Here is a 27364-nt window from a genome sequence, read left to right as displayed (position 1 = left end):
TATAAATAAGTAATTTGCATCTTTATAGCTGTGTACGTGTGCATATAGGGATAGGTATAACCAACACATACATGTGTGTGGCTATAATCATAATCCATACATATGTGTGTTTGTTTATTTAGGTGTTATCTCTCTCACGTGTGTGAGTGAGTGAGTGAGTGAGTGTGTGTGTGTGTGTGTGTGTGTGTGTGTGTGTGTGTGTAATCATCCTGGTGGCTCTGCTTTGCTGCTGGAGCCCTGGCTGACATGTCTCAGAAAAATTATAAGTCATCTTATGCCCTGTCTTTTGTAAAACAGTGACCATAAAACCACAACAATTTAAACTTTCTGTATTCAATTAAGAGAACTTGTTGCTCTTGCAGAAGACCCTGGTTCAGTTCCCAGCGTCTGCGTGACAGCTCACAACTATCTGTAACTCCCGTTCCAGGGGATCCAGTGCAGGCAAAGGTCACTGCTCTCAAAAGCATGATTGTGTCCTTTGATTTGACAATGAACAAGAGAACCCACAGATCCAATGCTATGAACCAAGGGATAGAGGAATGCAGAAACATAACCTGGATACAGGAGTCAATGTTACCTCTAGCACATATCCAAGCCCAGGAGACTGTGTCTAACTTCCTCTTAACTGAGGTGATAAACTTATCCTGAGTGCCTCAGAAGAGGTCAAAAAACCCTTGCACTATTTAATAAAGCCTAAATCTAATGAATTCATATTTTTCTACTTAGTAAGAGCTGAGCTTTTGTTAGCACTGAGTTTAGTTTTCCCTCACAATTAGCAAACCGAGTGTGGTTACATGAGACACAGTTATGCTTAAGTCAATGGTGGGCATCTGAGATCCAAGCACCAGGGCATACGTCACTGAAGAAGTGGGGGCTGGGGGGGGGAGAGACTGTAGGAGATAAAACAGAAGAACCTGCCAGGAAACCGACAGTGCATTTATCAGAAGCACCCAACAGAACGGGCTGTTACTGATTGATAGAGAGGACAATAACGGGCTGTTACTGATAGAGAGGACAGAACGGGCTGTTACTGATAGAGAGGACAATGTTCTGCACTCACAAAAAATCTTTGTTGAACAGAGTAATCAGGAACCGGAGCAAAGGAACAGGAATGCAGTCTGTAACAGGTAATGCCTGCCTGCCAGGAAAGATACGGAAGAAAGCACTGCCTCCATTGGAGGGGACAGCGCCATGCCGCCATCCCTGGAGACCTTGTAGGGTGAGGCAAGAAGCAACACAGTTAGACAGTGGCAGTGATGACCTTCATCCCGGGGTGGGGGAGGCCAAGGCCAAACGGTGTCTTTGGGTCCTACAGTTTTAACTTAAAAAGTTTAAAAATAATGTGGAAAAAAAGCTTATAGAATAAAGATATAAAGAAAATGCTTTATATGGTGTGCTTATGTTTAAAAACCATATAAAGTATGTTAAAGCACAATGTGTGTGTGTGCATGTGTGTGTGTTTAGTGTAGTTAAACACACAGCGTGTCTGGTCTGCAGAGGTTCACGGTGCTGTCCTGGGCCTTCACACTGGATCCCCTGGAACTGGAGTTACAGATAGTTGTGAGCTGTCACTCGGGCTCTGGGAACTGAACCAGTATCTTCTGCAAGAGTGACAAGTCTTCTTAATGGGTGAAGCATCTCTCCTGTGTTAGCTGTTCACTGTAACCCAGAGCCAACTTCATCTCTATACACTCTGTTCTATGTCAGTGCCTTATATAGAAATGCTGTTTTAACATCTTTCACTGTGTTCTTACTGGATCTTTGTATGTTGACATACATTTAGATAGACAAATGCTTGCCACTGGGTGACATCTGCCTGCAGTCTTCAACACAGTAGCATGCTGTGAAGATAACGTAGCCAGGACCTACAGGCTGTACTCTACCCCTTAGGTTTGCCAGAGGCGGTAACCTCTTAGTGTTTTATAACTACAACCCATGATGTTTCCCCAATGACAAAAATCTCCTAATGGCACACTCTTAGGACATATCCCCATCATGACAGGAGGCATGACTGCGTTAAAAATTATGTGAAAGAACAGCATGCTCCAATTCACAAAATAGTCTGCAAGATATTTACATTTAGAAACGTAGCCTGGCATTGTGGTGCACGGCTTTAATCCCAGCCCTCAGGAGGCAGAAGTAGGCAGATCTTTATGAGTTTCAGGTCATCCTGGTCTATACAGTGAGTTGTAGGATACACCACGGTAAGACCCTGTTAACTAAACCAAACCAAACCATAGGTCGGGATGTAGGTCAGTTGGTAGGATGCTTGCCTGGGATGCAGAAAGCCCTGGGTTGGATGTCAGCACCGCATAAGCTGAGCATGGTGGATTGTTCTTATAATAGTAGCTCTCAGTAAGTAGAGGCTGGGTACCAAAGTCACCCTTGTTTACATATCGACTTCAAGGTCAGCTTGGACCATATGAGACTTATCTGAAAAATGATAACAAGATCAAGATATACATTTAATCTATTGCTTCAAAACAGAACCTTTGAAGCCAGAGGCTCTGGAGAGAGTGCGAGACTAAAACAAGAACAATCTACAGTACAGGTTAAGGTTTCTGTTTACAGTTAAGACAGTTAAGACTAAGTTCCTGTTTGTCCTGGGCAGTTTGACGTTTCTGTTTGTAGTTAAAGAACAAGTTCCTAGGCCAGTGGTGGCTCACGCCTTTAATCCCAGCACTCAGGAGGCAGAGGCAGGTGGATTTTTGAGTTCAAGGCCAGCCTGGTCTACAAAGTGAGTCCCAGGACAGCCAGGGATACACAGAGAAACCCTGTCTTGAAAAATAAAAAAAAAAAAAAGAAAAAGAAAAAGAACAAGTTCCTGTTTGTCCTGTGTTAAGTCCTTGTAAGTTAGGGTTTCTATTTGTAGTTAAGGATAAATTCCTGTTTTTTAGATCTGATGTAAACTGCAAAGCATGTTTTTCCACCAACACTAAAGTTGTGACTCCGTTTACATGATGTATAATATCCTTACCCTGTTCCTTCCATTTTACTGTATCTTTCTGACACTGCATAACAGCCGACTCTCTCATCTCTCCTATAAAAGGGACCTCAAGAGGCTGGCAGGGGCTGTTCTCTAAAATCCCAACTTAGAGAGAAGCAGCCTGACTGACCAGTCCCAGGTATACCCCCCAAAGACAGCTTGCTTTAATTGGACAATTACGGATTGGTCTTTCTCCTCTCAGTTTTCAGGGTTGCCACAGAGGCATCTCTTTGCTCTGCATGTTTGCATATTCAAAGAAGGCACACAGTTTCTGGCACATAGTAAACACAGTAAGAAATAGTTTCTTACTGGGCTGTAATGCTTCCTATGTAATAAAAATGTTTAGCACCTGGCTACCTAACATACGTCCCAGTCTACTGATGATACAGATTGTCATGCGAAAGTCTAGGACGTGTTCGGCAACGTCAAGTCTTTGCTATAGCTATGAGTCTGCTTAGAGAGAGGGATGCAAGCACTACTTGTGTGTATATACAAAGGGTCATTAATCCCCCGGACCGTTAACACCATGGAGCTGGAAAAATTGCTGCTGGTGTTAATCTGTCAGTGTGATAGTGGTGGAGCTATCATATGATTGGTGGATGCTTAAGTCTTGTTTCTCATATGCTCATAATGGACAAACTCGAGATGTGTATTTTCTCTTTGGAAGCATGATGGGAGACCCAGTGAAGTGGCCTCTGATGCAATTGGGACAGCCAAGGAGCTGCTGATCAATGAAGGTCAGAGCCGGTTGGAACCTACAAGCGGTGACCCTTAAAATCAGATTTTGATTCTTAATGTTGATGAATGATCTCTACATGAAACCCCAAATCTCTTTGTACCCGTTTCCTGTCACAATTGTATCTGTGTTAAAAGCATTCTGTCATGTGCCGCCTATTTTTTTTCTACTGGAGATCTGAAGTTCTATCTTAAAAGACTAGGAGGGAATCAAATGACACCATAGGACCCTTCTTTGTGGTTTGAGGAAACATCAAAAGCACAAAGCAGGCATGTGTGGGGTTTTTCCTTCCTTGGGGACAGAAGAATCAGGACTCTACCTTAGGCGACTGTCCTGAAGGTGGCAGCAGAGATATGTAATTTCAGACCAGCAGCGTGTGAAACCAGCACATCGACAAGGCGATGCTCCTGGGGGTGGGGGACCAAGTGCTGATCTATGCAAAACCTGTCCTAACAAGACAGTGGGGCTGAGTGGAAATGGTTTGGGCAATAGCACAGCAAGCCGTGGGCTGGGAAAGACGAAAGGGAAATTGTTTCACGTGCATAACGTATGAGAATCACAGCCTAGTGGTAGGAGGCAAATGGAGGTGGTGCCAAGCTCCAAACGCAAACAGACCAAGACAACCCTTTACAAAGTAGTCTCTCCAAATGGCCAGGTAAAGGTCTCAAGAAGGCTGGCAAAACGCCTCTACCCGTTTTCCCGCAGAACCAGGAAACCTCTGTGCTGCTGCAGAGTCTTGTTGGTTTTAGGTTCATGAACTTGAATCTGCCCTTGGTTTAATGTCCATCCATGGGCTCTCTCAAAGGGGCTCTGATCATCGATTCCCTCTTCTTGTACGTCATGAATGCATCCCAAGCTTCAGGCGCATAGTCATAGTTTACACACTGTCTGTATGAGCGAGTGGAAACCTTTGCGGCCAGTTTCGAATCAGAGCACCACAACCAACATCACAATCACAATCCACCCAGATTGCCACCAGTGGAAAGGAAACCTTGCTTACACTGAGGGACGCCTAGCAACCAAACTAACTTCGGAAGTGAGCCTCTGCCCTTGTGCCCTTCACTGGACCCTAGTCAGCTCCAGGGTGTGGAGAGGGTGTTGCTGAGAATTAAACCATGCAATTCATTAAGTACACACAAAGGCATTGCGATTTGATTCCTACCTCAGGATAGTTTTTTTTTTTTTCTTAACTTAAAATGTTCATTGCTGGTTTATTTTTTTCTTTCTTTTGCTGGATTTATTGGTGTATAATTTGTATAGTCATAGATTTTTTTCCTCCTTTTTCATTATCCACTTAACATTCCAATTGTTACCCAACTCCTGGTCTCCCCCTTCCATAGTCCCTTCTTCCACCCCCTTCCCCTTCTCCTCTGAGAGAGTGGAGGTCCCATTGGGTATCCCCTCCACCCTGGTACATCAAGTCTCTGCGGGGTTAGGACATCTCCACTGAAGCAAGACAAGGCAGCCCAGCTAGAAGAATGTATTTCAGAATAGCTTATGTGGGCTGGAGGATGGTTCAGTGGATAAGAGCACCACTGGCTCTTGTAGAGCACCTGAGTTTGATCCCTAGTACCCATATGGCAGCTCACAACAGCCTGTAACTCCAGTTCCAGGAGACCCAACACCCACTTCTGGACTCTGTGGGCACGACATGGATATGGGTACATAGACCTCCATGCAAGTAAAACAACCACCTACATAAAAATAAATAAGAAATAGTTCATGTACTTGTTGAATGGATTACACATCAGCACAAGTTCAAGAGGTACCACAAAAAAAAATTTCGTTTTTCTTGGTCAGCTACAGCTACAGAGCTTTCCAGAGGAAGCGCTCCTGATCAGTGCATGTCCTAGAAATATTTTATACTCCGATGTACACACAAACACTATTTTAAAACCACACAGTCTATAAAATGTCCTAATTTGTATTGTGGGCAACACCTTGGTCTTTCACTTACGGCCTTGTACAGGTCTCGAGTTTCGCTCCAGTCTCCTTGGATCTAAACAGCCGTGTAAGATTCCAGTGGGCACACAGGCCTCACACCCTTTCCCTGTCTCTACATTATAAACAAAGCATTGGGGAACCTTGTCTCTGTAGCTGGTTTTGATTAGGAAAAATAAAATCTGTAGGTTGAATTTCAGGAAGTAATGCAGCAAGGCTGAAGGGCGTGTGCAGCTACCTGTGGGGAGGGGTTGTGATCTCCGCATCGAGTCTTGGGAAAGGCGACTTCCTGCCCCTTCCCTGACATGCTGTGACCAACCACCTTGCTTTTCAAGCTGCACTGAGAAGAATCTCAAATGAACACCAGCACGTTCACTGAGATCTTTTTAGTGTACATGTCTGTAACCAGAGGGACAGAAAGAATGCTGAACAACTTCTAAGTCTAGTCTTTAGCTGAACATGGGTCCCTCCCGATGTCCCTCTCTGTCCATTCCCAATGCCTCTTGCTTAAAGCCTTTCTTTGTTCTGTTCTGATTCTGGCCCTCTTGGTTGATGCTAACACTGACAGCCAGCACAGAGGAGGGCCATGGAAATAGGAGAGTACTAGGTTTCACCCCCCATGCAGTGTCCTGGGCCTTAACTTGGCAGAATGGGTCCCCAGGAAGTGGGGGAGGGGAGGGAGGCACAATTTATGACAGTGATTCTGGGTCTTGCTCACCTCCCCTGCACCCCTCCTGTTTGTCTTAGCTGTGAGTGTTTTAAAGAACAATTCCCACAGTGAAGGCCTTTGCCTTGTAATGGCTCCCTTGTTCCCAAGGCTAAAGTAGGATTTAGTTGCAAGCTGAGACTCTCAAATGATTTCATGCCAAGATTCACACCATCCATGTTCCTTTAAACAAACTTCTTGGTGGGTAAATTTTCATCTCTAACTGAGAATTCCGCTTACTGTCTTGGAAGGCCTGCCCAGCTCTGCTTTCAAACCAGCATTTCCCAGACCTTCTGGAGCAGTTGGAGCACTCCAGAAACGGAGCACTGGTCGCAGAGTTATCAGATCCAACACCACTTTCAAATATTGCCATTAATTAGGGAGCGTGTTTGAATGTGGCCATTCATTAGTAAAACGAGCAACATATGTCTTCTATAATTTTTAACTGGTCTCTAATCCTCCTGACCTTATCATTTACAATCTGTAGCAAGGCACTAGACTCTGTAAAAATGATTATACCACGCCAGTAAAAATGTGAAATCCAAGCCATACGGCAATTTGAGCCAAATTTGTCCCATATGCCTGTGGGCATCCTTATGCGCTCTAGCACAGTAGGGGAGGTAAATGTCTTTCCTTCCAGAACACCTGGGCCCAGCCCTGGGCAGTTTGCGGGATGTATTAGTTTCAGAGATGGTCCAATCATGCTGGAGGCACCCTGCAAGCACACTGTAGACGGTTTTCTTTTCTACTTCATCAATAAGCGATAAATCAACCCCAAGTGCATATTAAACTGGCCTTTCTGATGTACTCCTGTACCCAGAGCCTGGGAGGGAAGAGGGTTATGAGTTTAAGGATAGTCCGGCAATACAGTGAAAAACCACATCTTGGGGAAAGAAAAGACACATATTAACCTTTGGGTGGGTATTGCACAGTGGCACAGGTATAGCCGGGAATGGAACACCCATCCTAGCCTCTTGCCACTAGGCCTGAGCAAGGCCATCAGTGTGTTCTGCTTTCAAGTATGCTGCTTCTTCCTCCTGCTGGAGACAGAACCCAGGGTCTCACCCTAACGAAGGCAAGAGCTCGGCTCCCCGTCAGCATCATCTCCTTCTTATACATATGACTGCTGACAAACTTGTCCACACCAAGCAATATTCACCCACCTCCTCTTAGGTAGTCAAGCTTTTATCATCATCATCATCATCATCACCATCATCATCATCATCATCATCATCATCATCATCATCATCATCATCTTACACATTTTCATCTCCCCAGGAATGGGAAATCATAGTTACTTGTGGGTACTCAGAATCAGAGGCTTACAACTGGGGTGGAGGGGCAGTCCTCACGTCGAATGGGTGAGCCGTGGAACAGCTGCACATTGTGCCTGGCTGGGTAGTCCTGTGTGCAAGACTAGTAATCAAAGGAAGGAGAGGGGTGTCAGGGGGCATGGGAGGTCATGGGAGAGGGCCCATGGCATTGGCTTTTTGCCCTCCATCTTTTTTCAAGCTGCATGCTGCCAACTTTACATTTCCATTAGATGGGCTGTGGGCACTTCAAATCTTACCGTCTTTGCAGAGTGAACTGGTAGGAGGAACTAGAAGAATCTCCTTGTGTGACCAAGTTTCTGACACTGTTATCTACAATGTTCGTGCTTGATAACCATGCAACAGATCTCTGCCCTCCCCTCATGACCCTCCTTGCCCCCGCCCCCAGTAACTCATACCTCATAATGCTTTTAAGAAAGTTTATAAATTGTTTTGCATTGCATTCATGGCTGCTGTGGACCATAGGCTAAATATCCCTGGAACCAAGAGGCAGGAAGACAGCAGTGATGTCTAGAGATCAGAAGGGAGGGGCAAGCCCCGGAAGCAGGACTTTGGCCAGGGGCAGCTTTGGTCCAGATGAGCCACACTCAGGCTAAGCTCATAGGCATGGGGGGTGGAGAAGGTTCATATCACGGGAACCGGAAATGATTTGCTAACAGAAAAAGGTAAGGGTGAGCGCATGAAGGTGTAGGGAGGGGAGGGCAGAGACAAGTGGTAAGACCCAGAGAGAAAGTCAAGGGCACAGAAATCCAGACACTCTTAAAGGACCATGGCTTGTAAAGAAAGAAGACAAAATCCCAGGACAACTGTCTCCTGATGAGAAGGCTGTCTGAAGGAGATCTCGCTTTGTCCTTGATCTTTTCACGGGAGGAGATTGACACTGGCTGAGGACCCCTTCCAGTGAGGGGGAAGTGGGAGCCTCAGAATCCCAGAACGGCCACTGTCTGATGGCCTCCGTGAGGCATGAATCGGAGGCAAGCCTGAAAGACGCAACACTGGCATTTCCACCAGCCCGAGCGTGGTCCCCAGCCCAGAGTGCTGCCTCTGCCTGGAGCTTGTCGAAGAGCAGATATTCAGGGCCCTCTCACCCTGGAAGTTCTACACCAGGATTCCAGTTTTATCATGACCTTGGGGAAGGCAAGGGCACATGGCAGGTGAAAGGCCCTGCTGTAGCTCAGTCATCCTCAAGTCCCTGCATTCCGTGTGATATACAGTATTGCCCATTCTTCTAGGAAACCCCTCCCCCAAGCCCTCCCTCATCCCAAAGCCCTCTTTCCAAAGGCTTTTATTTGTTCAGCAGGTTTGGTGTGTGGATCCCCGCCTCCATGCTCTGACATCATGGAGTCCGTGCTTAGCTAGCTAGCCACACCCACATTATCTAATGACACGAGCATGCAGGGTCAGTACGAGGATGAGGTAGTGAACAGACTGCCCTGGGTTTGTAGGACACAGTATTGCTGCCCTTGGATAGCACCCAACCAATCGCTAGGAACTGTGCGAGTACTGGGGCCGTCTCCGGAAGGGCAGCATTTCTTACCATGATTAGATTTTGACTGGGCTGGGGAGAGCAGGAAGGCGTGGCACTGCTGGGGTGAGGGGCTGGGGCTGGAAGGAACATCAGGCCAGGAGATGGGGCTTGGAAGCTGGTTATGGGACTCCATAGCATGGCCAGGGCTACAAGGACCGCTGCGATGGATAGAATCTTGTTTGGTGCCTTCCCCATTTGGTTCCTCAGAGCAGGATAAATGCAATACCATACTATGTGGCTGCAGGTGACTGGGCAGGGGGGAGCACCCACCCGGTAGCTAATTAGAGCCCAGGGAAGGGCACAGGGCAGAGACTCACTTAAGACCTTAGTTTTGGATGCTAGGGTGCATTACTAACCGAACCGACTTGGAGTAGGCTAAGAGCTGGTACGATTTTGTATTGCTTTCGTCTTTTTAAATAAAGGGACACAGTCTAGACTAAAGCTATGCAGCCAAAATAGCAACAATTTTAAATGTTCTAGTGGCTGCATTAAAAGAGGGAAAAGAGACGTGTGAGCCTAATTGTAATGCTGACTTCACCAAATATATGCAAAGGATGTTGTTAACACTGTGTGGTGTGGAGGTTGTTGCTGACTGAGACTTACTACGCTTTTGATGCCCAGTCTACAATTCATATTCACAGTGCATTGTGGTCTGGCGGGCTTGACTCTGTGTGCTCAGAACCCTTGTGTGGCCAGTGGCTAGAAACACCCTCAGACAGCTTAGATTATGGAATGTAAGAGCACAGCCTTAATTCCAGCTACCCAAGAGGCTGAGGCAGGGATGGCTGTAAGTTCAAGGATAGCCTGGGCAAATTAGTGAGGCCTTCTCTAGAAAAAGGAAAAGAAAAGAGGGCTAGGATGTGGGGAGTCTGCCTTACCTGCTCCAGGCCCTCTGTACAATCCCTAGTACTGAAAACAAAGAAACCATCAAACAAGGAGTATTTTAATGAATCAAATTATTTAAATGAAATATTTTTCTCTATCTTTCTTGCCCTTTCTTCTTTCCTTTCTCTCTCTCTCTCTCTCTCTCTCTTTCTTTCTTTTCTTTCTTCCTTCCTTCCTTCCTCTCTCTTTCTCTCTTTCTTCTTTCCTTTCTCTATCTCTTTCTCTCTCTCTCTCTCTCTCTCTCTCTCTCTCTCTCTCTTTCTTTCTTTCTTTCTTTCTTTCCTTCCTTCCTTCCTTCCTTCCTTCCTTCCTTCCTTCCTTCCTTCTTTCTTTCTTTCTTTTTCTTTCTTTCTTTCTTTCTTTCTTTCTTTCTTTCTTTCTTTCTTTCTTTCTTTCTTTCTTTCTGAGTCCCACATGTCCCAGGCTGACCTTGAGCTAACTATGTAGTAGAGGATAACCCTGCATTTGCGATCCTCCTGCCTCTGTCTCCTGGGTGCTTGTACTATGACACCTAGGTTTTGCTTTATTTTATTTTAGACACAGTCTCACTGTGTAGCTTAGCCTCCCGAGTGCTTGGATTAAAGGTGTAGACCGCTGAGCCTGGCCCCAGTGCCCTGATCATGGTGCAAGGGATTGAACCCATAGCTTTGTGTAAGGATTCTACCAACCGAACTACATCCCCAGCAGGTTCCATTTTAAAGAAAGCATTGCAGGGTACAGAAAATAAATCAGTCTAGTCATAGGAACTGAGGTGTAGTAATACCATAAAAGCAAGAGACTTTGCTGGCTACACATACACAGACACATGCACAGTCACACGAACAGGCGCACGAGGAACTGTTCCCAGAACACACGAGCATCCCTCCTGACTCTGAACACCTGTTTGCTTGGAGTACCTGTCTCGCCTGCCCACACACTTCGTCAGATCTTATACCAAGGTCAGATAAGTTTCTCGACATCAAGTCTAGGGTGGACAGCTATTCAGAGTGCCCCACTGATAAACCACTCTTGCCCACTGTAGTGTCACCCTTGTGATGGGCTGGCTTTAATACGTGTAAGGCAGTGAAGATCTACATAGTCACAGGAATTTTGACTCGGAATTACTGCCTTCTCTCCATTTAGTTTCAGGTAAAGACCTTTGCTTTTGAGAGAAAAAGCTTTGTTCTCAGCGGCAAGACTTCCAATCTTTTTTTTTTTTTTTTTTTTTTTTTTAAAGATTTATTTATTTATTATATGTAAGTACACTGTAGTTGTCTTCAGACACTCCAGAAGAGGGCATCAGATCTTGTTACAGATGGTTGTGAGCCACCATGTGGTTGCTGGGATTTGAACTCTGGACCTTCGGAAGAGCAGTCGGGTGCTCTTACCCACTGAGCCATCTCACCAGCCCAAGACTTCCAATCTTGATGCTTCAGCTTAATCAGTATTTAGTACATGGAGGAGGTTAAGGTGAAGAAAAGGGATTGGGTGAGGGGTGATGTAATTATATCTTAATTCAAGAATTCAATGGAAAAGTTAGGGCTGTGATTTGGATTCCACTTGGAGAGATGTAGCCAGAATGAATGAACCAGAACTGCCTCCAGCCCTTTCCGTGAGCTTGTCGCTGTGTCACGTGCTCATGTGGCAGTGTTCTCTGACTCGGAGCCTTTTCTAGCTTGGGTATGGCAGGGATTGGGGGCATCAGAGCTGGAGAACTTGGGGTATTTATTTCCCTGGAATCTTTCTGCAAGAAGCAAGCATGATGCATTCCTTGGGCCTCTAGGAGTAGGCTCCCAGCTGTAGCTGTTTAGTAAAGGTGGGACCTCCGTGTTCTATCTTCCCATAAGCATCTCTCCCTCGCCTGCAGACAATGCAGAAATCAGGGCACACTTTGGGAGCTGATTCCCACAGAGGCCCATCACCAGACTGGAAGACTCTTCTGGACCCTGTTAGCACAAGATAAAGCTTGCCTGAGGGTCACGAGGAGGGGAGGAAGCCAAATACCAGTGACCTGCACAGAAAAGCCCCCTGTTACCTCCCCGTACCATTCCCTCCTTGCAAGTGTCTCACTAAATTATGAACTAAATCCTAGCCTTCTAAGACTCCCTTCCCGCCCCCTCACACATGCCTAAGTTTCTTTTTCTCTTCCCATTTTACTGTTTTGTTAAGGGACTGGAAACAAAGAAATTAACTGACAGCTTAAGAGCAAGAGGTCCAGAGGTCCAGAGCGGCTGAGAGAACTGTGGTGAGTGAGCAAAATGCCGTCAGAGTTAGTGTCTCCCTACTAACAGCTTTTTGGTCCTGTTGTACAAAGGTAAAAATTTGGCAGTGCTCACTACTGAGTATTCCTGTCTTTGGTTGGGGCACAGCCTGCTTTGGCTCATGATGTCCCCAAGAGAGGAGTAGACTTCCCTAGGTGGCTCGGCCCCGCGCTGCTGTGGTACACAGCTAATGGAACCCAGCCTGTGGTTCTCAGTGTGTGGACTCCAGTTAGACAAACTCCCTTCTATTTATTATTCTTCGTATTTGCTGTGATCAAATACCTGACCAGAAGCAACTTCAAGGAGAAGGGGTTCATTTTGTCTTACAGTGTCTGAAGGCAGACAGTTCATCGTAGAGGGGCAGGCATGGCTGTACTGTGGACAGGAAGTTGAGAGTAGACAGGGGGTTTGTGAGGTGATACAACCAGAAGACCCGCCCTTAGCACCTCACTTCCTTCAAGCAATGCCTCTTTTCCCTCAGGAAATACTTTTCTCCTTCAGAAACTGCACTTTTGCCCGACCATGGACAGAAGTTAAGAATATGCTTTGAGGTCACTTAAAACTATGTACTCAACCTGTTCCTCTACTGTGTACTCAGCTCATTTAAATTTAACCTGTCTTTAACAAAACAAAGAAAACAATTTTACTATGCCTCCAGCTCCCGCTCTAATTCAATGTTACAACTTTTGACCTTAAACTATATTACCTGTCTCCTCCTAGTGACCCTTTCATGTCCATGATGCAGAACTGTGTGTGTTTGTGAGGGGGGGAGGAGGGAGAGGAAGAGAGGGAGAGGGAGAGGGGAGGGCGAGGGGGAGGGAGGAGATTAAATATAATTTCTTATAAAAAACTTAGTTGAGAGCAACCATCATGAACTTGGAAGTAACATGTGGGTTTGGGTTGATAACTTCTGTTTCCAGTTTTGAGTGATGTTCTGGGTCAGGAAAGTGATGACTCCCCTTACAGAACTCTGGAAAAAGGTTCTCTAATACACAGAGGATGCTCCTTTGCATGGGAGAGCATGAGAGCAGTGGACAGAACAAGTGTGGTGTGCTCTTGGTTTAAATGGCACATGATGATGTTTCTGTTCTTTAGAGTGTCACTGCCACAGAGATACACCCCTAAGCTTCCAGGACCTTCTAGGCCATCATCAGATGGGGACCAAATATCCACACCCGTTCCAACCACAAGAGCCCCTGAACCCAAGGGCTTGACGTGTCTCCTACATTTCTGCTAGACTCAAGTCCCCTGATGCTCTCTCTCCTGTGTGTTCTGAGTGCTGCCAGGCAGGGCTAGCCCCTGGGGAGGTATTCACTAACTTTTCTTAAAGGAAGAAGGGAAGGGTGGACTCAGGCCTGGTCTCCACAGCCTAGGTGACTCTGGGGTCACTAGGGAAGACGAGATGAAGTGAGTGAGGACAGGAGAGTCTTCCAAAGGGAGCCAAGGAGGTGAGTGGTCAGGAGCTTCATGGGATCCTGCACGCATTGTCCTCTCAATGACCCCAGAGGCACCTGTACATTTTAATTAAGGTTTAACATTAAGCTGTGATACTATTAGGATGTCCCTGTGTGTTAGCACCCATCATGATACACATTCCCACAATCCTGTCTGGAAATGTAAAGAAGTGTATCTTGGTGTTCATCACTTACTGGATGGTACTGTCAGACCAAATCTGTCTTGGGGAGGCTCTATTTCTGATAGCTGTGACATGTGTTCACGTAAGTCACCACATGGTGACTTATTGTCACAGAGGCACTCCAGTTCTTCCCCAAATACAAACTCCTTGTAAGAGTGCACAGCTGTAAATACTGGGAAGAAGTTCCAGCCAGAATGTATGGAGTCTTAAGACTCATTGGTTTGATTCCTCTCTTGTAGGGGATGGTCTTGATGCACGGTTATTAGTTTCTATTTCCACTGAAGGCAGGAAGATGGGCTAAGTGATAAGAAGTGACCCTTGACCATGCCTGCCAGTTTACAGGGCCATTTAGTCTGAATACTGAGTTATAACTCCAAACATTTCATGGGCCTTTATTACAACCCAAGAACAGACAAAAATGGGCAAGGCAGGCTTGGTCATATAATGACAGATTCACAGTTGGACCTGGGTTAAATTCATTGGGTACCATTAGCCATCATGTGCTCAGACTCCTATGTCTCTCGGGTGCCACCTGCAGCAGCTAATAAGTCCCTTGGCTTAGAAGTGGGTTAGCTATATTCAGCTTTCTTGCTGGCATCTGGGGGCTATGGATGGGACAGCAAACCCCTAAGTCTGCATGGCCACGTGGGCTCCTGTGTGTTCTTCTTCTCTGGGCAAGTTTAAGACAGGGATGGAGAGTCAGGGTACCATTCTTGACCAGAGTGGCTGTTGAAACACCAGGTGGACAAGTGGAATCTGGGTCTCTTTAATTCTGAAAAAAATATGTGTATTTTGTCTTAGTCAGGCACATGCCTTTAATCCCAGGGAGGCTAAAGACAGGTGGATCTCTGAGTTTGTTAGTCTGGTCTACAGAGGGAGTTCACAGACAGTTCAGCTAGGGCTTTATAGAAAAACCCTGTCTCGAAAAACAAGACATGATGATGATGGTTGTGGCGGTAGTGATGGTGATGGAGGTGATGATGATGATGACAAAAACATATCTTATATGACCTCAGCCCTGGGAACCTACCTACTAATAGTGGAGGAAGTGAGTGCCTGGGATAGCCCTCATGTCCTCTTACTTTTGCTATTCCTCTGTAGAGACCGGTGGATCATAATGAGCCAGTGGCTTGTAGCCCGTGCAGCATGCCTCTATTAGCGTGTGTCAAATATTTCACTCCAAACCATCAAAAATGTAAGACTTCCAAGATCTCTTGAAGAGAGGAGTCAGCTCAGCAAGTTGAACCTTTCCCATTGCTGGGGTCACATGCCTTGGGAGGGACTCTTGTTCTTTTGAACAGGGCTGGACATTACCTGACACACCACCGAAAAGCTCTCCATTAATCAGCACTAGCCCAAAGGAAACGTAGGCCCAAGGCCGTGCAGGGCGGTTAAGACCTGTCCTAACTCCCTTCATCCAGTAGTCTCTGCTCTACTCTGGCAAGGCGTGTTTGGTTGCTTGATTACACATCAGTCAAGCGGTCTGGAATCTGCAAGTCTGTGATTCTTTCCAGACAGTGAATTTTGACATCAATAGATCATACCGTCCCTGGGAGCAGCCACCCAGGTGAGAAGGAGGAATTCCTTAGGGACACATATGTCCCCTCTGTCTGTCAGATTGCGGAGGCAAGGAAGCTCAAGAAACAATCACATAGGCGGAGGTGTGGCTACCAGCTGGTGGGGCTGTCTGTCACTCAGATAGGCTCCACGGAGCTCTGGCAATGTGTCAGGTTACCCTGTAAGAGACTGCAACTGAGCTGGGTGGGGTCGTATATTGACAAGGATGGCAAATAATACCATTAGGCTTCCATTTAAACCCAGATCTCACGTCAGCACTGGAACACGGACTAAGGGATGTCACTGAACCTCTCTACCCGTCTTTCCATCGTGTCTGCATTGAGCAAATACCCATTTTCAAACTCTCATTATTAACTTGCCTTTTTCACTTCTGGTGAGGACAGGAGGCTGAATCTGACGCTTAGGGCTTGGAAAGGTGGCTGGCACTGTTGACGTGCTGGCCACTGCCTTCCAGGTTCTCTATGGCTTTTAGGCGTCGTGTGGCCTGCAGTCCTTTATTACTTTATTTACTCAAGACTTAAAATATAAATATGAAGTAATGAAAATGGGGCTTAAAAGGAAAGTACTTTTCTAAGAATTACGCCAATGGTAGTTGTTAGTGGTTCGTAACTATGGATATGTATGGGCAAGAAATGGAACTTGCAATAAATGAGGAACGTGGGGCCCAGGAAGGGGCCGTACCACACTGTTCTGCGATTGCTTGCTGTCTGAGAGGCCATGAGATGGGATGGGGGTTGCTTCATTCTAAGATAATGTTATTATAAAAGGGACTTTTTAATAACAGCTTGACAAGAAAAGGGAAAGGCTCATTTTTCTTCCCAGTGAAAAATAAAATCAGAAATGTAAAAATTAGGCCATAGGATAATGACCACCATTCTGCAAGATGAATTACTTCAGCAAATTATGGCACATCCTCATTATGGACTGCTATTAATCACAGCCTTAGAGAAATGTAAACTTGTATGTGATATTATCAAGTGGGTGGCAGGGAAGAGGGTGGTTAAAACCCATATAGTACAAAGTCCATCCTATGAAAAGTAGTGTGTGTACACACGTGCGTGCGTGCGTGCGTGCGTGCGTGTGTGCCCTTGTGCACTTGTGCGCTCGAGCATATGCAGATGTAAAATGTCCAGCATGCTCTTAGAGCAATGTCAAAAGTAGGTCGGTGTCTCTGTTTCACTTTTCATTTCTCTACACTTTTTGACACTGCTTGATGAGCACAGTTGCCTTTGTAATAATAAAACCTCCTGCACTTTCCTTTTGATGAAGGTATTACAGATGAATCCTTTGGCTGGTTCTCAGGCCCAGGATGGCTGAGGGCAGCTGGCCACATGTATGTGAGCTTCAGGTCAGTGACCCTGTGCCCTGTACACAGAGTACAAAGCACAGAGAATACACATGAGGAAGGAGGAAGGAAGGAGATAGGGGCAGCTGGAATGCTTGGTGCAAATGTCTACAGGATACACTTTGTAACTATGTAGCATCGCTTGAAATCATATACAGATGTTAAAGACAGACTTGGAGCTGCTGTGTACAATAAAAGCTCTTTCCATTGCTTTATGAAATAAAATGTTAGGGGCTGGGGCTGTGACTCAGTCAGTAGAGTGCTTGGATAGCAAGGGAAAGCCTTCCATAGGTTTGATCCCCAGCAGTGGATCAATCAAGCATTGTCGAATATGTCTGTAATCCCAGGATTTGGGGGGAGGGGGAAGAGAATCAGAAGTTTGAGATCATTTTTGGCTATATAGAAAGTTCTAGACTAGCCTGTGTCTAGACATAGTACTCTGTGTCAAAATGAATGCATGAATGAATGTATGAGAAATAAACAAATAAAATACTAGCAAATGGCTAAAGGAATCTTACCCAGAATGGGATAGCCTTTGCTCATTTACATTTGACCCTAAGAATCAGGTACCATGCACACACGTTTCATAGATGCGGGTCGGAGGAAGCCTCTCTTTCAAATACTGTAGTTGGAAAGACTCTTTAGTAGTGTGAGCATTTTGGACAGACGATTTGAGACTGGTTCTGAAGTGCTCTCTTCTGTGCCAGCATATAATAGCCATATGGTTCTCAGAGTAGGATCTTCAAGTTTAAATTACCAAATGACACACACATATGTAGTATGCTGACACTACAGCACAGAGATAAATGCCAGCGGGGAGGGACCCAGTCCTGGTGTAGCCCTTTCCAAGGGCACCGATGAGTGACTTTTGCCCTGGGGGGCACAACGAGCTCAAAGTGGATCGGTGCTCCTGCTGGATATTTTTAAGCTACCAGAAGATGTGATGGAGTCACATATGTCTGACACTTTCATAGTGAGAGCAAGCCCTTAATACGTTGCTTTGCAATATATGACCACTGATAGAAGACGCATTTAAAGCACTGATTATGGAGGTGGGTGAGTCTATAAAGTCCTTGTCAATAAGTTCAATCACTGAACACACACACACACACACAACACACACACACACACACACACACACACACACACACACACACACAAAGGCCACTGTGCTTTTAATCCCAGTACGGAGGAGACAGAGACAGGTAGAGTTTTGGTGCTTGCTGGCCAGCGAGCCTTGCCTATTGGAGATGCTAAGCCAAGGAAAGCTCCTGTCTCATAAAAACAAGGTACACAGCACCCAGCAATGGGGCCCAACACTGTTCTGTGCACACATCTACATGCATGTATACATGATTGCATGCACACTTGCACATATCAATTCAAATCCCCATCTGAAACCACATGAGGCCAGCCTAGTTCTTTGCAGTCTGGTTACCATGATGCCCCACTTCCTGTACCAGGTATGGTGACAGGAGCCTTACCTCCACTACTAAGATTTTCCCAGCAGCCTCTGATTGATAGAACTGCTACGTGTCTATATGAATCTAAGCAGCAGACCCGTTCTCATAAAGTTTACCACATCTGCCTCTCAGCTGAGAAGCAGAACTGAAAAAAAAAACACACACACACAAAAAAAAACCCCAACCACCCCCCCCCCCAAAACCAAAAACAACCAAACAAACCTATTTTGTGAGCATTTGCCATGGGGAGATGAAATTCTGTCTTATGTGTGTTACAAATAAGAGAGTTAAGTTGGGCATTCATGCCTTTTTCTCTTTCCTGAGCCAGGATGGGGAAGATCTTAGGTGCAGGCTCTGGGCGTGCTATGGCCCTGCTGGGTCTGCGGCTTGGCACACCAGTGTCTGCTGCCCTTGGAGGGAAGGATCTCGAAGATGCTGGCACCTGGCATGCGCAGATAAGCAGCGTGTGGCAACCAGACGGATGGCGTTGAGTTGGGGGTGGTAGGAGTGGGCCTCAGCTGGTGGTCTTGTTCCAGAAGAGACAGCAGCTGTGTCCTCTTCCGGCCTATGTGTGGGAGCTGCAGCTAGTGCGGCTGCAATTTAAGCCCTGCCCTCACCTACCACCCTCTGGTCATTTCTCAGTCTGGTAAGAGAAGTCACACTGCGAGAAGCTGTGCTCAGCGTTCTGCGAAGATTAGGGTCTCCTAGATCAATTGCAAGTGGGCTGCAGCTGTTTGAGCCCTCCAGCCGGCACTGCCAGCTCCTGGCTGCCTCGCTCCTGGCTCTCAAATGTGGGCCATACGGAGCATTATGAGGAAGCAGATGGGGGTGGGGGCACTGTACAGAAGGTGGGGAAAGAAATCAGTGGAGAGGATCCGGTGCTGATGGGGAGGGGTAAGGACGGGCACCACTGGCAGCCGTCTCAAGCACAGAGAGAATGTTTAATCCTCAGAAGGATTTGAAAGCTCCTAAAACAAACAATGCGGGCTTACCACCCACTCAGAATGACAGGAAGGTGTGTATTGGGGTGAGGAAGGCAGAAAGCAGAGGCCCATCCTGACACTGTTTTGGTCATGGGTACAGGCCAGTGCTGACTCCCCTATCTTACTTTATCATGCAGGGCAATAGATGCTGAAGCAACAATACAAACCAGGTGGCTTTCCCAGGACAACTGTAAATTCTGGTCTCATTGTGAGATAAGATTTATTTTCTCTGGTGAGACCCCCTCCTTCAGAGAATCTGGGTACCATGGTGATAACAGAGCTGAGTAGATCAATAGGGCGTCTCATATGCCCCTTTACTCCATGTATGCTTATGAAGTCTCAACTATGCCTGTCTCTGGCTTTAGTGGGAGACTGGGGAGCAGACAGACGGACAGACAGTTCTCCCCTGGCTTCTCAATGTGTATCCTAGGGTACCTCAGGAGCGGAGTGGAATCCTGGCTGTTTGACTCTTTTTATTTATTTTTATTTATTTTACCTGTATGGATCTTTTGCCTGTATACATGTCTGTGTCCCACAGGAGTGCCTGGTGCCTGTGGAGGCTGCAGGAGGGCACCAGATCCCTAGAACTGGAGTGACACGTGGCTGTGAGCTGCCCGGTGGGTGCTAGAAATTGAACCCAGGTCCTCTGGAAGTGCAGTCAGCTCTCTTAACCCACCAAGCCATCTCTCTAGCCCCAAGTTGTGACTTCTTTGGGAGCTACAAGAACCTTTCCCAGTCCTTATACAACACCAGTGGGCAGAGAGCCTGTATATGAGGTCAGAAGTACCTTTCTGATTTATTTATGGGAATTATTTAATTTTTGGACAGGAGCCTCTGAGGCATAGTATGGAAGGTCCCATCACTTAAAAATTCTATTCGACTGCTGATCTTCTGCCCCCATGTCTCCTGTCTACATTTCATCAAGTGATTTAAGCTTGACATATACATGTGCAACAGGGTAGAGAAGGGTTTAGCAAGCAATCGGTTCATCAACTAAAGCTAGTGGAGGCATCACGAAGGCCCAGGCACCTTGTTTTGGGGGATAGAAGCCAGAGTGGGGTGCTGCAGTAAGACCTGAGGGAGAAGAGGGGTTCAGGGCAGGCAGGAGGACGAGTAGCTGGGGGTGGTATTAGGGTTGTCTCAGATGACAACAGACTGGGAAAGGAACAACTGGGAGGGTCTCAAGGCTACCTGTAGCCTGGCCAGCCAGAAAAGGCCAGGGACTTCCTGGTTCCATTATTCCCTGGTCAGTCAAGCTGAGAGAGAAGCTGTGTGGTCATTCATGGATACCAGGATGGTGCCAGACAATTGATATACGAGACTGCCCCAGCTCTGGGTGAATTAATTTCTTTTTAAAAGGGGAACCTGTCCTGAGATGGGTGGGGAAGAAGTATCTACAATGTGAAGGCAGATGGGGTGGCCCCCCTGCGGCCCTCTGCTCCTGTTGTCTTTAGAAGAGTCTGCACGCAGGAGATGAAGCAGTGGAGGAGACAGGACTTAGTGAGGGGATGGGGCCTGAGACGGGAGGCCAGGAGGAGAGAGTTATTGCCATCCCCTTTCCTGGTGTGAGAGGATCCGGAACGTCACATAATTTAATGTGCACATCCTCCCTCTTTGCTGCAAGGGACTCCCAGGGGCATATACTGATCCTGGTTCATTCCTCCTCTGATCACAGTGGAAGAGGAGACACAAAGCAACATGTTCTGGACGACTGAGGCAGCTCCTAAGGTCCCAGGCTTTGCAGCACCACATCCTCTGCCTGAAGACTGTTTTCTCAGGCCTGAGCTGGTGAGTGTTCCGTCACTGTCAGGTGGTGGAACTCTATGGGTGGTCCTGGCCTTCCAGGCTCTGCTTAGATAGCAGAAGCCTGGGGGCTGTCTGGATGGTCCCTGACAGCCATCCGCTTCCCCTGAGAGTTACTACGACAGTGTTCTCCCTTCTCTTCCCCGGACCAGAGTTCTGAATGCTGAAACCTCATTGAGGAGACTAGCTATGGAAAAATGTATACCAACTTCCAGACTTTTGGCTGAGACTTTTTTCTTTTAAGAAGCAGAAAAAGGCAGGTAATGCGAGCCTTCTGTTCAGCGGCGTTTTCGGTATTTCATGGCCACTTTACAGTGTGCCGATGAGCTTGATATATATATATATATATATATATATATATATATATATATATATTTTTTTTTTTTTAAATGTCTTCTTGGTTTCCCCTTCTCTGTGTATTTTTAATGGAAAAAAACCATTTTTCACTTGATGAAGCTCAAGACTCAACAGGCATAAAAGACAAATTACCCCTCCCCAGGTGAGGCCGATTTCTGCAGAGCAGGATACAGAGGGCAGCGTGGGGAGGTCTTTAGTCGGCAGTGTAGTGTGCACACGTGGGAAATTAGTGGGAAATCTGTTTCTTCTGACCTAAGGTTAGAAGGCCTTCCTTAGGCGGCCTTGGTGGTCTAACTATGGGACAAGAAGGGGCACAAACACCTTCACCCCAGAGCAGTCAGAATAGGGCTTTCCGAGTGTCTCCTCTGTGCTGGCGCTCTCTCCTGCAGCTCCAGAGCACTCAGTGAGAACCTTCGCCAGCCTCTGTGCCCCTGTCCCTTGTCATCTGTGTTCTGTGCACTCAGCCATGGCCAGGGCTTGACCCTACCAACCCTTAGCTAGGGAGGTCCTGGAGCTCTGCAGGCACACTGGCAAGTCCTGGCCTTGACCAGCTGTGTCCAGCTGTGCTCCAGCTGCTCTTGCACATGCTCACAGATTTCCTGCTGGGAACCCTTCCTTTTCCCTCTCAGTGTTCTCCTCCACCGAGGTCACATGGCGGTACTTAGGGGACCAGAAGAACTCCTTCATGTTTCCTTGGGTCATGGCCACTCTGCAATCACTTCCACACAAGAACAGTGGGACTGAGTGACTTCAGCTGACCGGTGGCCCAACAAAGTCTGAGACAGTCACTTCTCACCCTTCACAGCATGGTCTGCCGACCGCAGTCCATCATTACCCACCTGGCTTACTTACTGTCCTGTGGCCGTTCCTCCACTGTGAACACCAGAGGGCAGCAGTGTCTGGCTCTTTTGATCCCCAAAGCATTTCAAATGTGTTCTAGAACTGGTACCCGGTGCACAGATAGTACCCAGTAAGGATGGATTGGCTGAGCAGATGAGGTAAGGGATGCTGGAGAACCTAGGCAGCCTGACACATACAAACACAGCAAAGAACTGCTCTTTTTCTGTCTCCTCTCCACCCGGTCCACCGCTGCCTGCTCTCTCACAAAGATGAGCTTTTTACATTAGCTCATAATGATGACAAAGGCTTCCTGAGTCTAATGGACTGGAGCAAGAAGGAAGGTGGTCTCCTTGGGTACTCTCATTATCCCTCTGAGAGAGCAGAAGCATCCATGATCTGGCTGTGTCTATGAGTGAGGTTTTCAATGCTATGTATATTCTGATGGAGGTGTGCTGTCATGCTGACAGGCTCCAACCCCTCCTGCCGGGGCTCATCCTTTGAAGGTCTTGCCTGTCTACACGCACAGCATGTGTTGGATATATAGGGGGGGGGAGATGGATGGGATGTATGGCATTGGAAGCCATGTCTGTAGAAGAAGCAATGAGAAATGAGAGGGGAGAGGGAGAGGGAGAGGGAGGGAGAGAGAGGAGAGAGAGAGAGAGAGAGAGAGCTATGAGCCAGGGAACCAGTGGGGCCAGCAACTCTGCCTCCTCTCCTGAGCCTTGAACAGATTGTGTTTGCTGGTGCACAGTTTTGATGGCAACCAGGTCTTACTTGTTTGCCTATGAAAACCATCTGATGGCTTCATGACCACGTGTCCCCGATTCAATCTGTGACTCAAAGAATATGAACTGACCTTCTCATGTAATGCTGAGGATGGGATTTGTTCATAAGAGGAGGAAGAGAAAATGAAGCTGTGTTGTTCCCAGGAGCTGGGGGGGGTGGGGGGGGTGGGGGGGGGTTCCTTAGGCATAAGAAAGTTGAAGTCATTGGCCTTTGTGATTCCCAGGTATTGGAGACTTTATCTGTCAATCAAATGTTTCAACCACCTCTGGGTTTTAACAGCCAGACTCATTGGATGGAAAGTGTGTGTTGTGTTTTGTAAACTGGCAGTATAATAGGGCAGGAGGGAGCACCTCAGAGGGGCAGCTAAGGTGTTCCCCCGAGGGATCACCACCAGGCAACAGGCCTTGTACAAAAGGAGGTTTATTGGGGGGAATGGAGGGGCACCTGGAAAGAGGGAAAGGCAGAGCAACGAAGGGGGTAGAGAAGGACAGAGAGAGAAGAGAGAGGAAGGAAGGACAGAGAGAGGAAGAGGAGACAAGGCTGGCCAGGGACATGTGGGGAATTAGGAGAATAGAAGGTGGAGATAGAGAAGGGCACACACACATGAAGGGGGGGGCAGAGAGAGAGAAAGAGAGGGAGGGAAGAGGGAGTTGGAGTAGGTGAGCAGTCCTCCTTACACACCAGGTTGGCTTGCACCTGGCAGGCAGCTATGCAAGCTGTTGCTAGGTAGCTCTTGGGTGGAGCCTAGCAGAATTATCCCTAAGCCAACGGCGCAGGCTTTTGTAAATTAACAATGTGCAATAAATTCCCCGGGCACAGGGCCCTGGGTGAAGCTTAGCCAAGGACAGAGAGAAACTTGGCTTTTCTGCCCTCAATCTAGCTGCTGGGTTTGCCCCTGACCCACAGCAGTGTGACCTATCAGGGGTCTCAGAAACCCTGGGGACTGCAGCCACCTCTCATGGGATCCAGCCAACTTCATGGGCACCTGGCAGAGGGTAACAAGACGAGTATGTAGCCACCTGTATAGCTACTGCGTCTAGACCGGCTTATTCTCACTGAACAGCCGGGGGGCTGGTAGCTGTCCTGAGAAGACATCGGACAGATCCATGGAAATGCTTAAATCTCAAGGCTGCCGAAGCAGGGTGGGGGATTAACTTTGGAAATGTTGCTATGTAAATGGTTTAAATGAACAGTGCCTTTGGAGCAGCCTCTGCTGATCGATCTGTTTAACCAAAGGAGAGAAGAAAAATTGGTGACTGAAGCCAAAATTCTTACTTGGCACCAGCACAGAAGAACCTGCAACAGACAAGCCGGTTTGTCAGAAACCCCAGGGATTTCCGACTTACCTTTGTCCAGAAATGTCCTCTGCCTCTATCTACCTGTCTGTCTCTGTGTCGTTTTAGTTTTTTTTTTTTTTTTCAACTCTAGTGTTACCTCTTTCCTCTCTCAAACAGAAGCATTTGACATTATTTTGGGCGGTCATATAACAACTGAGAACAGTTGCTTTTTTTTTTTTTCCTACAGATACGTATTACTCTGATCTACCTATAGATGTCACTGTTCATTTATGACAAATCATCCCCGGAGCTCAGGCAATTACCTCGGCTAAAATAACAAGCGTGTTTTCTGGAAATAAAATAACCAGCAAGTACCGAGAGAGAGGCATTTTCTCTCGCAGGTGTCTCCAAATCAAAGCTGAGGTGCGAACAACAATTCACTCTTTCTCCAGGCCTCCCACACAGTGTTTGCTTCCAGAACTTCAGCACCGCAGTGAGAGCTAGCTCTTCCTGGCCTGGCAGTCCCTCAGCCCTAACTGCCTGACCCCATAAGCATTTCCTACTTGTTTTAGCTTGTGAAGGACGCTGGCGTTCTGAGAGACAGGAAGTAGAGTTATACTGTATTTCAATATAAACAAAAAATTCTGCTACCCATTGCTGCCTACCGAGAACACATATACCATGGATGTTGAAATGGATGGAATGTTTCAGTAAGTCTCTAATAATAAGGGAATGTAAGCACAGCATTTATACAACAGACAGAGACTTGTATATTCACCCAGTGACTCATGCATGATAATGGTTGTTAGTGCTGTTATTTAGATAACCAAATAATTGGGCTCCTTTATGGAGGATGATATGTTAGACATAGTCTATCCTTATCCATACATTATCTTACTTGGGTAAATGGTTTAAATGGAATTATACCATATGGAGTGATAACCCCTCTCCCCCATCCCCATTCCATAAACTATCTGATGGAAATGAGAATGAGAGACGATGAAAACCTCCCTTTCAGTAGCTGCTGAGGGCGACCCAAGAGGCCTCCCAAATGGTACAGGTTATTGCTGTCACCCATGGTTGCCTCCTGGAACTTGAAGGTAAGAGCCTGGTGGTGAAGACACTACACACTTTGGATACGGAACTCAGAGGGGCTGAGCTGGTTCTGACCTGGTAGAATACCCCATCCCTGAAGGCTGCCTTTTATAGTATTGCACGGTGCAAGTTGCCAAGGAGGAGGAACAGCCAGTAGTCCTACCCAGACGTGAAGTCTAAGAAGCATGTCGATGACTAGTGGGGCACTTGATATGTTATGGTGTAATCATGGCACGTACACCACAGGGTTAACCAATGGCTATCTCCGTGGATTTAAGGCCTGCACAATAGGCTCACTAAGACCTGTTCATGCCTGTAAAATCTAGCCAACTACCCACAGCCAGAGAGGTTGTATATTTGAGAAGAGAACCCATGCTGGCATTTTCCTAAATCAATATATCTTCTTACGGTGTCCTAAATTCTTACCATTGTACCCTTCATTGAACAAGCTTCTTTTGCAGAGCGTGGAAATGACTACAGAGATTCACTACTGCTCAAGATGCAGAGAACGGGTAACTGTGGTGTGCCCAGTGCCCACTGGTGTATCTCCAACCAACCCCTACACCCAAGGCTCAGGGAAGATCTATATAGAGGAGGGAGAAGGAAGGTAAGAGCCAGAGGATTTGGAGTTTTTTTTTTTTTTTGTTTGTTTTTTGAGATAGCATCTTATTTGTTTATTTATTTTATGTATGTAAGTACACTGTAGCTCTCTTCAGACACACCAGAAGAGGGCATTGGATCCCACTATAGATGGTTGTGAGCCACCCTGTGGTTGCTGGGACTGAACTCAGGACCTCTGGAAGAGCAGTCAGTGCTTTTAACCACCAAATCACCACTCCAGCCTGATAGCATTTTTTTATATGATAATAAGCTGCAAGGATGAAATGCCTAAACCAGATCTGCATAATGACCCCAGCAGCCAACATGCCAATGGGAGTGGGGAAATTACACAAGGTCCCATCCTTAGATGAAAAAAACTGTGGCCGCCAATGGCTGCTGAGGAAGAGAGAATCAGTTTCCTTCAGGGACTTTGCCCTCTGATAGATTTTCCAGTCCCAAGTGGTCAGCAGCAAACCCTTGTACATAAGAGTAACATTAGGTGAATTTAGAGGAACACCACAAACACACACACACACCACCACCACCACCACCACCACCACCACCACCACCACCACCACCAATAATTATAGAAGATGAAGCTATCAATTCAAGAGAAAGTGGGATGGGACAGGGAAGAAATTGGAGTAAAAGAAAGGTAGAAATGTTGTAAACATATTATACTCATGACTGAAATTCTCAAATAGTAAATATTCAAATAAAAATGTTTGTTGTTGTTATTTGAGATGGGCACGGGCTATTCCATTCAGTCCCCCACTTTAAAGGCAGACAACAACCTAAAGCAATCAGCAAAGAGAGCAAACACCAGAGGATTTGTTCTTTTCTAATGACCCTGTCTTTGAGTAAATCCATATTTGTGTATATATTCCTGTTTGCACTTCAATTTTTTCTATATATTTGAAGGTTTAGAAAATGAGGAAATTAGAAAGAAGGGAACTGTGTTGTTGTTTTTTTTTTTAAGCTGTGATAAAATATCTTGACTAAAGGCAACTTAAGGAAGACAGTTTATTTAGCTTATCTTTCTAGATGGGGAGTCTGTCATGATGGGTGCAGTGTTGCAACAGTTAGGCAGGAAGCTTGGCGCTCATGTCACAGCTGAGCACAGGAAGCAGAGAGAGCAAACAGGAAGTGTTGTGGCAAACTCTCAGAGTCCACCCTACAGAGACACACTTCCTCTGGGAGGCTCTACTCCCTAAAGCTTCTATAATCTTCTCCCCAAAGAGACACCAA

At 46.6% G+C, this 27364-nt stretch overlaps 1 protein-coding gene and 1 long non-coding RNA gene across 12 annotated transcripts in view; one reads left to right on the top strand and one right to left on the bottom strand.

Annotated features, from left to right (window-relative positions):
* Prkn (parkin RBR E3 ubiquitin protein ligase) overlaps positions 1–27364 on the bottom strand; it is a 1223012-nt gene that overhangs the window by 65817 nt on the left and 1129831 nt on the right. The window lies entirely within an intron of this gene.
* Gm46604 overlaps positions 1–27364 on the top strand; it is a 71280-nt gene that overhangs the window by 33847 nt on the left and 10069 nt on the right. For 2 of the 6 annotated variants that reach the window (XR_003952276.1, XR_003952275.1), the window contains exons 1-5: positions 10659–11051; positions 11135–11241; positions 12262–12337; positions 21034–21146; positions 24669–26123. This is a non-coding gene — a long non-coding RNA (predicted gene, 46604). Of the gene's footprint in view, positions 1–8085; positions 8366–10658; positions 11052–11134; positions 11242–12261; positions 12338–21033; positions 21147–21313; positions 21422–24668; positions 26124–27364 lie in introns of those variants that run through there. The other 4 variants (XR_003952277.1, XR_003952278.1, XR_001782238.2 and 1 more) reach the window with 4 other exon arrangements.

The sequence above is a fragment of the Mus musculus genome, chromosome 17 (genome assembly GCF_000001635.26).
Source record: "Mus musculus strain C57BL/6J chromosome 17, GRCm38.p6 C57BL/6J".
Lineage (NCBI taxonomy): Eukaryota > Metazoa > Chordata > Mammalia > Rodentia > Muridae > Mus > Mus musculus.
The sequence above is the reverse complement of the archived record's forward strand: the minus strand, read 5'-3'. Positions and strand labels throughout refer to the sequence as shown.